The sequence below is a fragment of the Perognathus longimembris genome, chromosome 2, assembly GCF_023159225.1.
Source record: "Perognathus longimembris pacificus isolate PPM17 chromosome 2, ASM2315922v1, whole genome shotgun sequence".
NCBI lineage: Eukaryota > Metazoa > Chordata > Mammalia > Rodentia > Heteromyidae > Perognathus > Perognathus longimembris.
The window spans coordinates 88,266,621-88,279,669 of NC_063162.1; positions in this window are offsets into that span (position 1 = coordinate 88,266,621).

The following is a 13,049-nucleotide window of genomic DNA, read 5'->3' on the forward strand; positions in this document are numbered from 1 at the left end:
ACAGCTCCCCCAACCTATCAGTCCCCATCTCTAGTTCCTGAGATACAACAATATTAAAATTAGGCAAATCAATAGCCATACAATGGCTTCTGAATGTCCAGGGCAAAGAATAGAGCCCCCATCTCACTCTGTGTGTGTGTGTGTGTGTGTGTGTGTGTGTGTACACTCACACGCGCATGCATGCACATAGTCCTAAGGCTTAAATGCAGGGGCTTGCACTCTCTCTTGGCTTTTTTGCTCAAAGCTAATGCTCTACCACTTGAGCCATTCCTCCACTTCCAGTTTGGGGCTGGTTAATTGGAGATAAGAGCCCCAGACTTTTCTGTCTGGGTTTGCTATGAACCCCAATTCTCAGATCTCAGCCTCCTGAGGAGCAATGAAGCACATCTCTCCCTTTAAATCTCACTTTGCAATAAAGACTGGAGGTGTGGCTCAACTGGTAGACCATCTGACTAGCAAGCACAGGCCATGGGTTCAAACCCCAGTACAAATGGATAAATAAAAAACTAAATTAGACAGTGAAAAAGAAATGTCAAAAGTTGAGCTAGACCAAAAGTTAGTTAATCCTTTAGAGCCAAAGAACCAAGCTGAAGTGCAAAGAAAATGCTCTTGAAGGTACTACTTCAGTGAACACACAAATGATAGGAAAGCAAATCAAACCAGCCACAGCATTCTCTTGAACCAAAGCCAGAACAAGATTTATTCTCTTCTACTCTGTGGAGGCTCAAAGAGATGAGGAAACTACAGAAAAGAAATGTCTGAGAGCAGCAGAAGTTGCCTCATGAGGCTTAAGGAAAGAAGATGCCTTGGTAACATAAACATGCAGGTTGAAACAGCCAGTGTCTATGTGTAGAAGCTGCAACAGGTCAGCCAGGAGATCTAGGGAAAATGAGTGATGAAGGGCCTCACTCCACAACTGCAGACAAAAGTCTTCTATTAGAAGAAGATGCTATGGTAGTTGGCTAGAGAAAAGTCAATTCCTGGCTTCAACCCTTCAAAGAATGGACTGAAATTGCTTGTTAAGGGCTAATGCTCTTGGCGACTTTAAACAAAAGTCAATGCTCATTTATCATTGCAAAACAATAAGGCCTTAAAGAAGTACACTGTACACTAGTCTGTACTCTGTAATAGAACAGTGAATTTTGGCTGATAAGTGTTTACAACCAGGCATAATGAAGGCTTTCAGCCTACTGTGAAACTTACTTCTCAGGAAGAGGATTCCTTTCACAAAATTATCATCATTGACCATGCACTTGGCCATCCAAAAGTTCTGATGTAGATACAAACATTATTAGTCTTATTTACATGCATAAAACCCCAATCTACAGCCTGTGGTGTCAAGAAGTCATTGCAATCTTACACCAGTGGCTCATATCGGTAATCCTAGATATTCAGGAGGCTGAGATCTGAGAATGGAAGTTCAAAGCCAGCTCAGGCAGATAATCCGTGAAACTCGTATTTATCTCCAATAAAACATCAAAAAGCCAGAAGTAGTAGAGCAAACAAGCACCCAGGCCATGAGTTCAAGCCTCTGTACCAGTACTACACACACACACACACACACACACACAATTAATGGATAAGGAATTGTGTCTTATGGATGAGGAGGCTGGGGATGTAGCTCAATAGCCGAAGGTCCTCTAGCAAGTGAAAGGCCCTGGTTTAATCCTCAGCACTTAAGCAAAAAATTCCTAGAATGTGATGAGCATAGTGATTTCTTGAGATGGAGCCTACCTCTAGTGAAGCTGCTGTGAAAATTGTGGAAATAACTGCAAAGGATTCAGAATATTTCCTAACTTAATCACAAAAGCAGTCGTAGGGTTGGAGAGGACTGCTTTCAATTATGAAAGAGGTTCCATTGTGGGGAAAAGCTTTGGAAAAATCTTTCATGAAAGTCAGTTGATTCATTCAGCCAACTTCATCATTGTTTTATTTTAAGAAATTGCCAGCCAGGTGCTGATGGCTCACACCTCTAATTCTTGCTACTGAGGCTGAGATCTGAGGGTCATGGTCCAAAGCCATCCCATTCAGGAAAGTTCATGAAACTCTTATCTCCAATTAACTACCAAAAAGCCAGAAATGGAGCTAATGCTCGAAGTGGTAGAGCACTAGCCTTGTGCATAAAAGTCTCAGGACAGTGCCCAGATCCTGAGTTTCAGCCCCAGAAACTGGAAGAGAGAGAGAGGAAAGGAGGGAGGGAGGAGGAAAGAGAAGGGAAGACAATGTAAGGGAGGGAGGGAAGGAAGGAAGGAAAAGAAAGAACCATCTTGATCAGTCAGCAGCCATGGACATCAAAGCAACATCCTCCATCAACACAAAATCATATACTTCAGAGAGTTTTGCCATTTTCTCCTGTTTTAACAATAAAATATATTTAATTAAGGCATGAATGTTGATTTTTAACATTATTTTATTTATTTATCCCTCTCCCTTTCCCCTTGAGTATGGGATCTATCTATCTATCTATCTATCTATCTATCTATCTATGACTCTAGTATAATGTAAGCTTTTTTATTTGTTTGTTCATTTTGTATTGCTACTAGGGCTTGAACTCAGGGCCTTGAGGCTCTTGCTAAGCTTTGTAGCTCAACACTGGCATTCTACTACTTAAGCCATATCTCTACTTGTGGCATTTTGCTAATTAATTGTAGAAAAGAATCTCTTGTATTTGTCTGCCCAGGCTAGCTTTGAACCATGATCCTCAGATTTCAGCATCCTGAGTAGCTAGGATTCCAAGTATGAGCCCCTGATGCCCAGCTAAACCTTTCATACGTGCCAAGAAACACCACAAATCTTTTTGTGAGTTGTTTTCTTGTAAAGCTTACTTTATTATAGAGGTCTGCAACTGAGCCTAAGTATCATATGGGAGATATGTCAGAGACATGATAAGGAAAATAATTCATTGGATGTCAATGGATAACTTTAAAAGTACTTCTTAACATCTTTCACATCCAAAATCGAAAATATTCTGTAGACAAATTACTTTGGAGCCCCACTCAATCTTCCCCTTGGCTCCCTCTGAAGCCATACTCAGTTCAGGCAATTCCCTTTCCTAATTTAACTTTGCTCCATTTTTTAGTACCTACTCTCTACCAAAGTATAATAACTCAGCCATGCTCTGAAAAGCTCGGAGCCTATGAGGCATGGATGCATATTATAGAGACTTTCTAAACTCAAATAGCTTTCAGCAGTTTGGTAAATCCTGATTCTAAAATCTGATTCATATGTCAAGGTAGAGATCTCATGCAGACCTTTTCTCCAATAACACCTGTGCTTTGCCATGGCTGGTTTTATGTGCTCCTGGTCTGCTTTAGCAGAACTAAACTAATGAGACAAATAGCAGAAAATGCCAGCTCTTTGAGCTCGTAGAAAAGCAGCAGGGGAATGTCTGAGTAGGCAAGTCATATTTAATGAATCTAGAGGGAAATCATTAAAGTAGCTTAGCACAATTACAGACGATTATTCCAGGAAGGTGTGGGAACAGTAACTTCTCAGGCCAAAAACATCAACAAAATATATTAGGCATGACAAAATAGAAGCTTACTGGGTGCTGGTTGCTCATGCTTAGAATCCTAGCTACTCAGGAAGCTGAGATCTGAGGGTCATGGTTTAAAGCCAGCCTGGACAGAAAATTCTGAGAGACTCTTTCCTTCAATTAACCAGCAAAAAAGCTGGACTGGAGGCATTCATGGATCAAGTGATAAGGCACCATCTATAAGTAGAAAAGCCAAGTAAGTGTAAGGCCCTGAGTTCAAGGCAGGTACAAACACAAACACAAACAAACAAGTAAAAGAGGATAGAAACAATGAGACATTATTCTACATAAAACTGACTCCTGTTTTAATGAAAAGCATAGCCAAATTATAGTTTCTTCCCCCCCACCCCCCAAATAGCTAAATTGATCCAGGCTACAGGGTGGACAAGGAAAAAAAAGTGTAAAATTGCATCAATATAAATTAGTTAGGAATGCTTTCTACTGCAAATACGATGAACCATCTAACAATGCTTAATTAAATAATAAGATATCCTGAGAGTATAGGCTCAGTGGTAGAGTATTTGTTTAGCATGTACAAGGCCCTGTGTTCAATCACTAGCACCACATACACACACATACACATGCATCACAGTATTCTACATGTGTGTAGGTAAGCAGTTGATGGCATTAGCTCAGAGCATTTTCCCTGTGGTGACAGAACAATTACTAGGTCAAGAAAATTCACCCTAGTCATAAATAAGACTGGGAAATCTCTCTCCCTCCCTCCTTTCTCCCTCTTCCCCCTCACCTTCATTCCCTCCCTCTACTTCTCTCCCTCCCTCCCTTTTCTCCTTTCTCCCTTTCCCTCTTTCTCTTCCTCCTCCCCCCTATTCCCTCTTCTTCCCTCTCCCTCCCTTTCCCTCTTTCTCTCACTCCCTCTTTCTTTCTCCTCCCCTCTCCCTGTCTCCTGTCCTTCCCTCTCTCTCCCTTTCTTCTTCCCTTTCCCTTCTTTTCCCCCTCATTACTCCTTTTCCCCTACCCCCCTCATTTTCTCCCTCTCCATCTCTCTTGCAGTGGGAAGGATGGAATCCAGGGTCTCACATAGGCTAGCTATACAAGCCCTGTACCACACCTCCAACCAAGAGACTGTTCTCTCAGTTCCTAAGCTATTTCACATGGAATCATCCTGCTGAGGCTTCGGTCTAGGACATGAGGGTCTAACCAATCTGCAGTCCAGCACCGCTCACTCCAATAACTCAGGCACTTGGCCCATCGTTGCCCAATCCAGGTCTTTCTTTCTATAAGGAAATGCAGAAGGTATGGTCTGTGGTACATAAACCATGCTCCTTGAAAAGGGTTTCCACTGATAACCAAGTCATTCCAGATTTCAGTCTTGTACATGCTAGCAACTTTTCTCTTCAGCACACTCCTTCCTCCTTTCCCTTTTGGACAAACACCCAGGCCCTGGGAAGACTACACCTAATTGCCAGCCCTGAAAGCAGACTTTCTTGGGCATTCTCTGTTGGAGATGTTAGTGCCTCACATTATGTGTGCTGTTTTTCTTATCCGTGCAGGTGAACTTTTTTTTAAAAGAAGAAATATTTCTTTAGAAAGCTCTCTCCTCATTTGCACATGAAGAATCATGAAAGTCTCAGGCATACGAGAAGGAATCAACAAGCCCCTGTAAATCACTTGCTTGACATTTGCTAGTTTTCATAAAGGATGGCTGCTATAAAAAGTTGTAACTTTACAACCTTGAGTGGTTTCCCAATATTGACATACAATGTGTGTGTATACAGTAAGTGTTTGTTAAATATATATATATATATATATATATATATCCAAAACCTACTGGAGGGCTGGGAATATGGCCTAGTGGCAAGAAGTGCTTGCCTTGTATACATAAGGCCCTGGGTTTGATTCCTCAGCACCACATATATAGAAAATGGCCAGAAGTGGTGCTGTGGCTCAAGTGGCAGAGTGCTAGCCTTGAACAAAAAAGAAACCAGGGACAGTGCTCAGGCCCTGAGTTCAAGCTCCAGGACTAGCAAAAACAAAACAAACAAACAAACAAAAAACCTACTGGAGGGCTGGGGATATGGCCTAGTGGCGAGAGAGCTTGCCTCGTATACATGAGGCCCTGGGTTCGATTCCCCAGCACCACATATACAGAAAATGGCCAGAAGTGGCGCTGTGGCTCAAGTGGCAGAGTGCTAGCCTTGAGCAAAAAGGAAGCCAGGGACAGTGCTCAGGCCCTGTGTCCAAAGCCCAGGACTTGCCAAAAAACAAAAACAAAAACAAAAACAAAAAACCTACTGGAGATATATTTTAAAAGTCTTAGGTAAGCCAGGGAACCAGGATGTCAAGCCTGTAATCCTAACTACTCAGGAGGCTAAGATGAGGAGGACCATATTCTTTCTGCTTTGGCAGAGAAATTTTTGAGAAACATCTCAGCAGAAGAAGCTGCATATGGGTGGCATATGTCTATCATTCAGCTGGTGCAAGAAACAAAATAAGGAGGATGATGGTGTAGGCTCACACCCAGAAAGAAAGACCATATCTCAAAATAAGTTGCACAAAGGCTAGAGGAATAGTTCAGCAGTAGAGCATATGCCAAGCAAATCCTGAGCTCAAAACTCAGTATCTCCAAAAAAAAAAAAAAAAAAGGCTTAGGGTCTTCAATATAATTTGCCAGTAAAGCTACTTAATTTTCACAATCTGAATTGTTACATGCCTGCAGGTGTTTTTCTGGTTTTGAAAGAAACACTGTGTTCAATACTGCTTGAAATTCAAATAGAAGAATACATATGTTCAGGTCAGGATCTTGTGGCTCACACCTGTAATTCTAGCCACTCAGAAGGGGAAAGCCAGGACAAGCAGAAAAGTCTATGTGACTGTTATCTACAATTAACCAGTAAAAAAAAAAAAAGTGGAAGTGCTGGGCACCAGTGACTCATACTTGTAATCCCAGCTATTCAAGAGGATAAGATTTAAGGATTGTGGTTTGAAGTCAGCCCGTGCAGGAAAAGTCTGAGAGACTACTCTCCAATTGACTACAAACAGTCAGAAGTGGAGCTGTGGCTCAAGTGGAAGAGCATTAGCCTTGAGCTCAAGGACAGAACCCTGGCTGAGTTGAAGCCTCAGAACCAGCACCAAGGAAATAGAAAAAAGGACCCCTAGTCTCATTGCTACTGTAACAGAGAGCTACTTAGGGAAAACAAAGTGGATGTTGGATGAAGAGACTATATTTGGTGGCAGCAGTAGCCGTCAAGCAAAATACTTAAAAATGGTTCCTTCTTATTGTTATTATAAAGGTGATGTACAGAGGGGTTATAGTTTCATAAGTCAGATGAGTACATTTCTTTTTGAACAATGTCACCCCTTCGTTCACTCTTCCCATTTTCCCCTCCCATCCCTACTCACAGTTTTATAGTTCATTTTGTCTAGTGAGTACCACTGATGTATTTGGTTACCCTTTTTTATCCTTTATCTCTCCATTTTGGTGAATGCATCTCTTTTGAATAAAGCTCTTTACACTCATCCTCTGTTGTTCTAGACTTCATTCATATAATTTCTGAGACAAAAACCTGAGGAGCCACAGTGACAATGGCTGTCAATGAAGCTGTCACACTGGTAGTAGTTGTCAGCCATTGAGATGTAACTCTAAGCAGGCATTGCTTGCTACAGGACTGTCACATTAGCAGTCTGCCACCTGTGGAGCCAGCTGTGAGCTCTGCTCATCATGAACACCAACAGAAGAAAATTATATAACTTAAGGACATAAAAGAGCTCAATGATAAAGTCAATGGATAGGAGACTTGGGGAGGTGAATTACTGGATTCAAGGCACTAAAGCAATGTGCTGTAAAGATAGTTAATCCCGGTCAGGTTGTGGATGCTTCACACATCATGGAAAAAGTTTTGTTACTGATCATAAGATTTGGTGTATAACCATAGGAATAAATGACAGAAACAGAGTAGACATCCTCCCTGGAGGGTAAAAATATATGCTGTAGTCCTAGTATCAGTGGGAAAATGTACAGCATCAAGAATAATGCACACAGTATAAAACTATACGTCAAATCAGAGGAATAATACATATAATATCACAGAGGAAGAATGCACATAATTAAGTCATTAAGAATTCTGACATGAGTCATATAAGAGAAAGGAACAAGGAAGGTATTATAAGTTCCCCCCAAAAAAAGAAAATTAAAGAAGTGCCCAGGAGCCAAAAAGGAAAAGAAATTTAAAAAGCAGAATAGTAAGAATAAATGTGGCTGTCATGGAACAGTTTGGGGGATATTTGGTCTCCATAAACAAACATAAGGCTGTGAGGGTGGAAGCCTTCAATGAAAGGAAGGACAAAGGAGGAAAAGTGTATCAGTAGAAGATGGAAATTAAAAAAAAAAAAAAAGAAGAAGCTGGTTTGGGCATCTACCCAGAATATCACAAGCCACAATACCACAGACACCTGCATATCCATGTTCATTGCTTCACAATAGCCAAGCTATGAAAAAGGTCCAGATGCCCTACAAGAGATGAAGGGATCCAAAAAATGTGGTACCTTACCCACAATAGAATTTTACATGGCCATTAGAAAGAATAATACTATGTTATGTGCAGGGAAATGGATAGACCTAGAACAAATCATGTTAAGTGAAGTAAGTCAAGCTCAGAGAGACAAACATCATGTTTTATTTCTCTCATATGTGGAAGTTAGATCTAAAATGACTGGACATGATAACCTATAAAGAACTCTGGGCCTTCACACACAGTCAGACTAAAGGAGGATATTGTCAGGGGAGGAACCCAAAGACTTAACTCCTCCTGAACATTTAAAATACTATTTATGTTGTTGTTGGTGGTGGTGGTAGTGATATTTGTTTTTACTTTTTGGGGGGGAAGGGGAACAAAGGGAGTGCAGGAAGGGATGGAGGAAGGGTAAGCAAATGCAGCCATGATATTCAGTATACATTATGGAAATTGAAAATGTGACTTGTGAGCAGAACTAGGAGGAAGAGAGTGGAGAAAGTGAAGGAAAGGGTCACATTGTCCAAATAAGAACTGTATTCATGCTGGGCGATGGTGGCTCATGCCTGTAATCCCAGCTACTCAGGAGGCTGAGATCTGAAGATTGTGGATCAAAGCCAGCCTGGGCAGAAAAGTCCATAAGCCTCTTATCTCCAATTAACCACCAGAAAACTGGAAGTGGTGCTGTGGCTCAAGGGGTACAGTGATAGCCTTGAACTAAAGAGCTCAGCAACAGTGCCCAGGCCTAGAGTTTAAGCTCCATGACCGGGGAAGAAAAAAAACAAGCTGTACTCATTATCTAACTTATGAAATGGTGACCCTTCTATATAACACCTTAATAACAATAAAAAATATTATTTTCTTAAAAGCTGGTTTGCTTCTAGGTCAGGTAGCAGGGAAAGGAGGCCATGCTTACCTTTCGAAATGTGGAGCTTAAAGCTTAAATTTATGGTAACTGATCTAGTAGTTCCCAAAGCAAATACAATAAAAGTCATTTTTGTACTGATAGCAATATTCTCAGGAAACCTAGCAGAAATCAAATTCAACACCACACAATTTCAACTTAGGCTTGGCAGGATTTCTACCTAATAAAACACATATTTGATATCGTTATGCCAAGTCGCGAAACAACCACCAAGAAGGCCACCGATACTCAGACGTTCCGAAATGTAAAAGCAAGGCAAGGCTTTATTCAAAGGAGCTGCAACTCGGGCCTCGTCCTACCCCTCCCTCCCTCCCCCCCACCCCCCCACACACAGTGGAGGTTAGGAGGGGAGCCTCAAGCTGCGATTACACAGGGCTTATAAAGGCAAAAAACAAAGTTACAACAATCAGGTGTTCAAGCAAGCAAGATTAGGACACAGGTACAAATCTGATTGGCTCAGGGCTCGAGGCAGTCTGGGGGCAGTTAGAGTTAAGCATTCCCAGCGGTTAGAGTTCTAGACTGGCTGGGCCCTAATAAGCTTGTCCTGGGTTTGCTCACAGGGCCTGCTTATCTCAGGTTCACGTGGAAAAGTGGGGTTCGCGTGGCAAAGTGGGGTCTGACTTCAAAGTCTGGCACTTCAATATGAGATCAGAACCCCAAGTTACAAAGCAAAATACAACCTGTAATGAATAAGTATCAGGAGCCACACAAACTACCGGATTCAACCATAAGGAACTTAGAGACCATGAAATAATGCATTTGTTATTTTCCAAGGAATCCAAAGAACAAGAAAAGGTTACCTCGTGTGGTACTACAGATTAAACTCAGTGCCCCATACGTATTACTCACACATTTTACTCCTGGCCTATCCTTTTTGTCATTTTTTTAAGCCAGTTACATTTGAAAAGAGGACTTCCACTTTCAGCCATGATGGAGAAAAAGAAACTGGACTTACCCCCTATAGTAGGCTCAATAGTAACCCCTTCCCTCTCCAAATACTCAAGCCCCAAGTCCTGGGAACCTGTCAACATTGATGTATATGGCAAAAAAGACAATTCAGATTATATTAAGGATCCTGAGATAGGGGGAATATGTTGGATTATATAGTGGACACTAAATATAATTATTAGTGCCCTTGTAAGAAGGCAGACAGAGATTTGACTCTGGAGAAAGACAATGTGAAGGGTGAGTGAGCCAGGAGCTGGTAATTGTAGCTACTCAGGAGGCTGAGATCTGAGGACTGCAGTTTAAAGCTAGCCTGGGCAGGAAAGTCTGTGACTCTTATCTCCATTAAACTACTCAGAAAAAGCCAGATGTGGCTTTGAGCACAAAGAAGCTCAGGGCAGTACCCAGGCCCTAAATTCAAGCCCTGGGATCAACAAAAAAATAAGAATGAGTAAAACAAGATACTACACTGCTGGCTTCAGGTATGGAAAGAGGGGGCCATGAGCCAAGCAATGCAAGAAATGCAGTTTTAGAAGATGAAAGGATATATATTCTCGGCCGGCTAACACCTTGATTTCAGCCAGAGTATTTTTTAGACTGTGTGTGTATGTGTGTTTGTGTGTGTGTGTGTGCGTGTGTGCGTGTACACATGAACATGCATACATACCTGCTTGCCAGTACTGGGACTTGAACTCAGGGCCGGATTGCTGTCCCTTAGTTTCTTCATTCAAGGCTGGTGCTCTACCACTTGAGCCACAGCTCCACTTCTGGCTTTTGGGTGGTTAATTAAAGATCAGAGTCTCACATACTTTTCTGCCAGGGGCTGGCTTTAAACTGTGTCTCAGCCTTCTCAGTAGCTAGGATTACAGGTGTGAGTCACCAGCACCAGGCTGATTTCAGATTTCTGAACTCCAGAACACTAAGGGAATTAACCCATCATATTTGTGGTCATTTGTTTTTTAATAGCAGTGATAGAAAACTAGCATGCTCTTCCCCCTTAAACAAATAAAAATCAAGACAACATATTATAAAACTACAGCTTTCAGACATGGGACAAAAGGGAAAATGCAACAGTGATACCTGAGCAAGAAACCAAATTTGGTGAACCCTACCATGGCTCCCAGCTGATTGCACAAATTTCAAGGTCACAGCACAAAGGGGAATCCAAATAGGGTGAGACAATTCTTCTGCAGATGAAAGCAAAAGATGGTAACTCAAGAAGGCTGATGCAGCTAGAATTGGTAACGCAGAGCATTGCACAGGACAGAGCAAGAGAGAAAAAGTGCTTAATAGATGTGCAGTGGAATCCCCGTCATCTTCAGCTGAGCTTTGCTCAAAATGATTGGTTTGAATGATTTAGTTGTGATGATGTATCAAGTGTCTCCTACTTTGCAAGGTTAACTGCCCTCCTTTTGTTAGGTAATCTAAATTCTACAGCTGAAAAACTACCTCAAATGACAAACTGACTTAGGTGTTAACTGCTAGTCTATTTAGATTTACAGAACCCAAAACAACTGATCTTCAAATAGTATCAGAATGTAAGGTACCCTTCCTTATTCTTCCCTTCTGTACCTCAAATAACAAATGTAAATTGCTGTGAAGTTCAACTTGCAGAAAAGTTATATATCTGTCTAAAGAACTAGAAAAGTTAGCCAGGTGCTGGAGGCTCATGCCTGTAATCCTAGCTACTCAGGAGGCTGAGATCTGAGGATCACGGTTCAAAGCCAGCCCAGACAATAAAGTCCTTGAGACTCTTATCTCCAATTAACCAGCAAATAAATGGGCTGGAGGTGTGGCTCAAGTGGTAGAGCACCAGGAGAGCAAAGTTGAGCAAGCTTGAGGTCCTGAGTTCAAGCTACAGTACCAGCAAAAATAAGAACTATAGGAACTAGCTCAAGGAGTTCAACTGTGATGATTTTGCCAGAGAATAAAAATAACCATTTTTTAAAAAGAGCAATACACATCCTTAATGATGAAAACCCTGCTCAGTATATCATTAGGTAATTTAGGGTAAGTCCAGTCTTTGCCCTCATTTCCTGGCACACAGTTTCTAAAGCCCTAGAGACAAAGTAAGTGTCTGTTTGTATGGTAATAAGAAGACTGGTGACTATGGGCTCCTGGACAGCTTCAGGATCTGGGGCTAGTTGTCAGGGAAAACAACTAGGTAACTAAGAGGGTTGGAGCTCCAAGAACAGAGAGGAGCCTAAGATCAGGATTGATCACCAAAAGTCAGTGATGTAATCAGTCATGTCTACCTAATGAAGCTCCTCTAAAATCCCCAAGATGGCACTGAGAAAGACTCCAGGTTTCTGAACCCACGGAGCTTGGAGGATAGTGATAAGTGAGGGCATGAAAGGCCTGCACACTACACTGAGATCCCATTGTCATCTAAACACAAAATAAGAGGCACTATTGGCAACCATTTCTCTCCTCTTTCAAAAAAGTGATATGGAGGGCTGGGGATATAGCCTAGTGGCAAGAGTGCCTGCCTCGGATACACGAGGCCCTAGGTTCGATTCCCCAGCACCACATATACAGAAAACGGCCAGAAGCGGCGCTGTGGCTCAAGTGGCAGAGTGCTAGCCTTGAGCGGGAAGAAGCCAGGGACAGTGCTCAGGCCCTGAGTCCAAGGCCCAGGACTGGCCAAAAAAAAAAAAAAAAAAAAAAAAAAAAGTGATATGGAGTTGATAAAACAAACCCAAATGTATGTTAAGATCCTTTTAGTCACTTACCATTTATTAAATATAGAACCACTATTAAAGACAAAAGCATATAAAATTTTCAAAGTACAAATCATATTTTATTTCATCCCTGAAAACAAAACCAAAAATGTCCACATCTAGTAAGAGACAACAATTATTCCAGACTTGACCTGGCAATAATATATAACTAATTTCTTCACATAAACATACACAGAAGACAGTTTGGAAAGCTGTTTCACAAAACAATATTTTTATACTTATTTTAACAAAATATTCTAATTATTGCTACTACTTGTGGTAGCATATAATAATGAACAATACAGTATCTAAAACTAAATTTAATATAATCTAAATCTAAAAGCTAGCTGCACGTAAGCAGTTATTACATTGAATAAATACTATGAAATATAGGGCACCATATAGCAATTAAATTTTCTATAAAGGAAATTTAAATAAAGGTGTACTTTGTT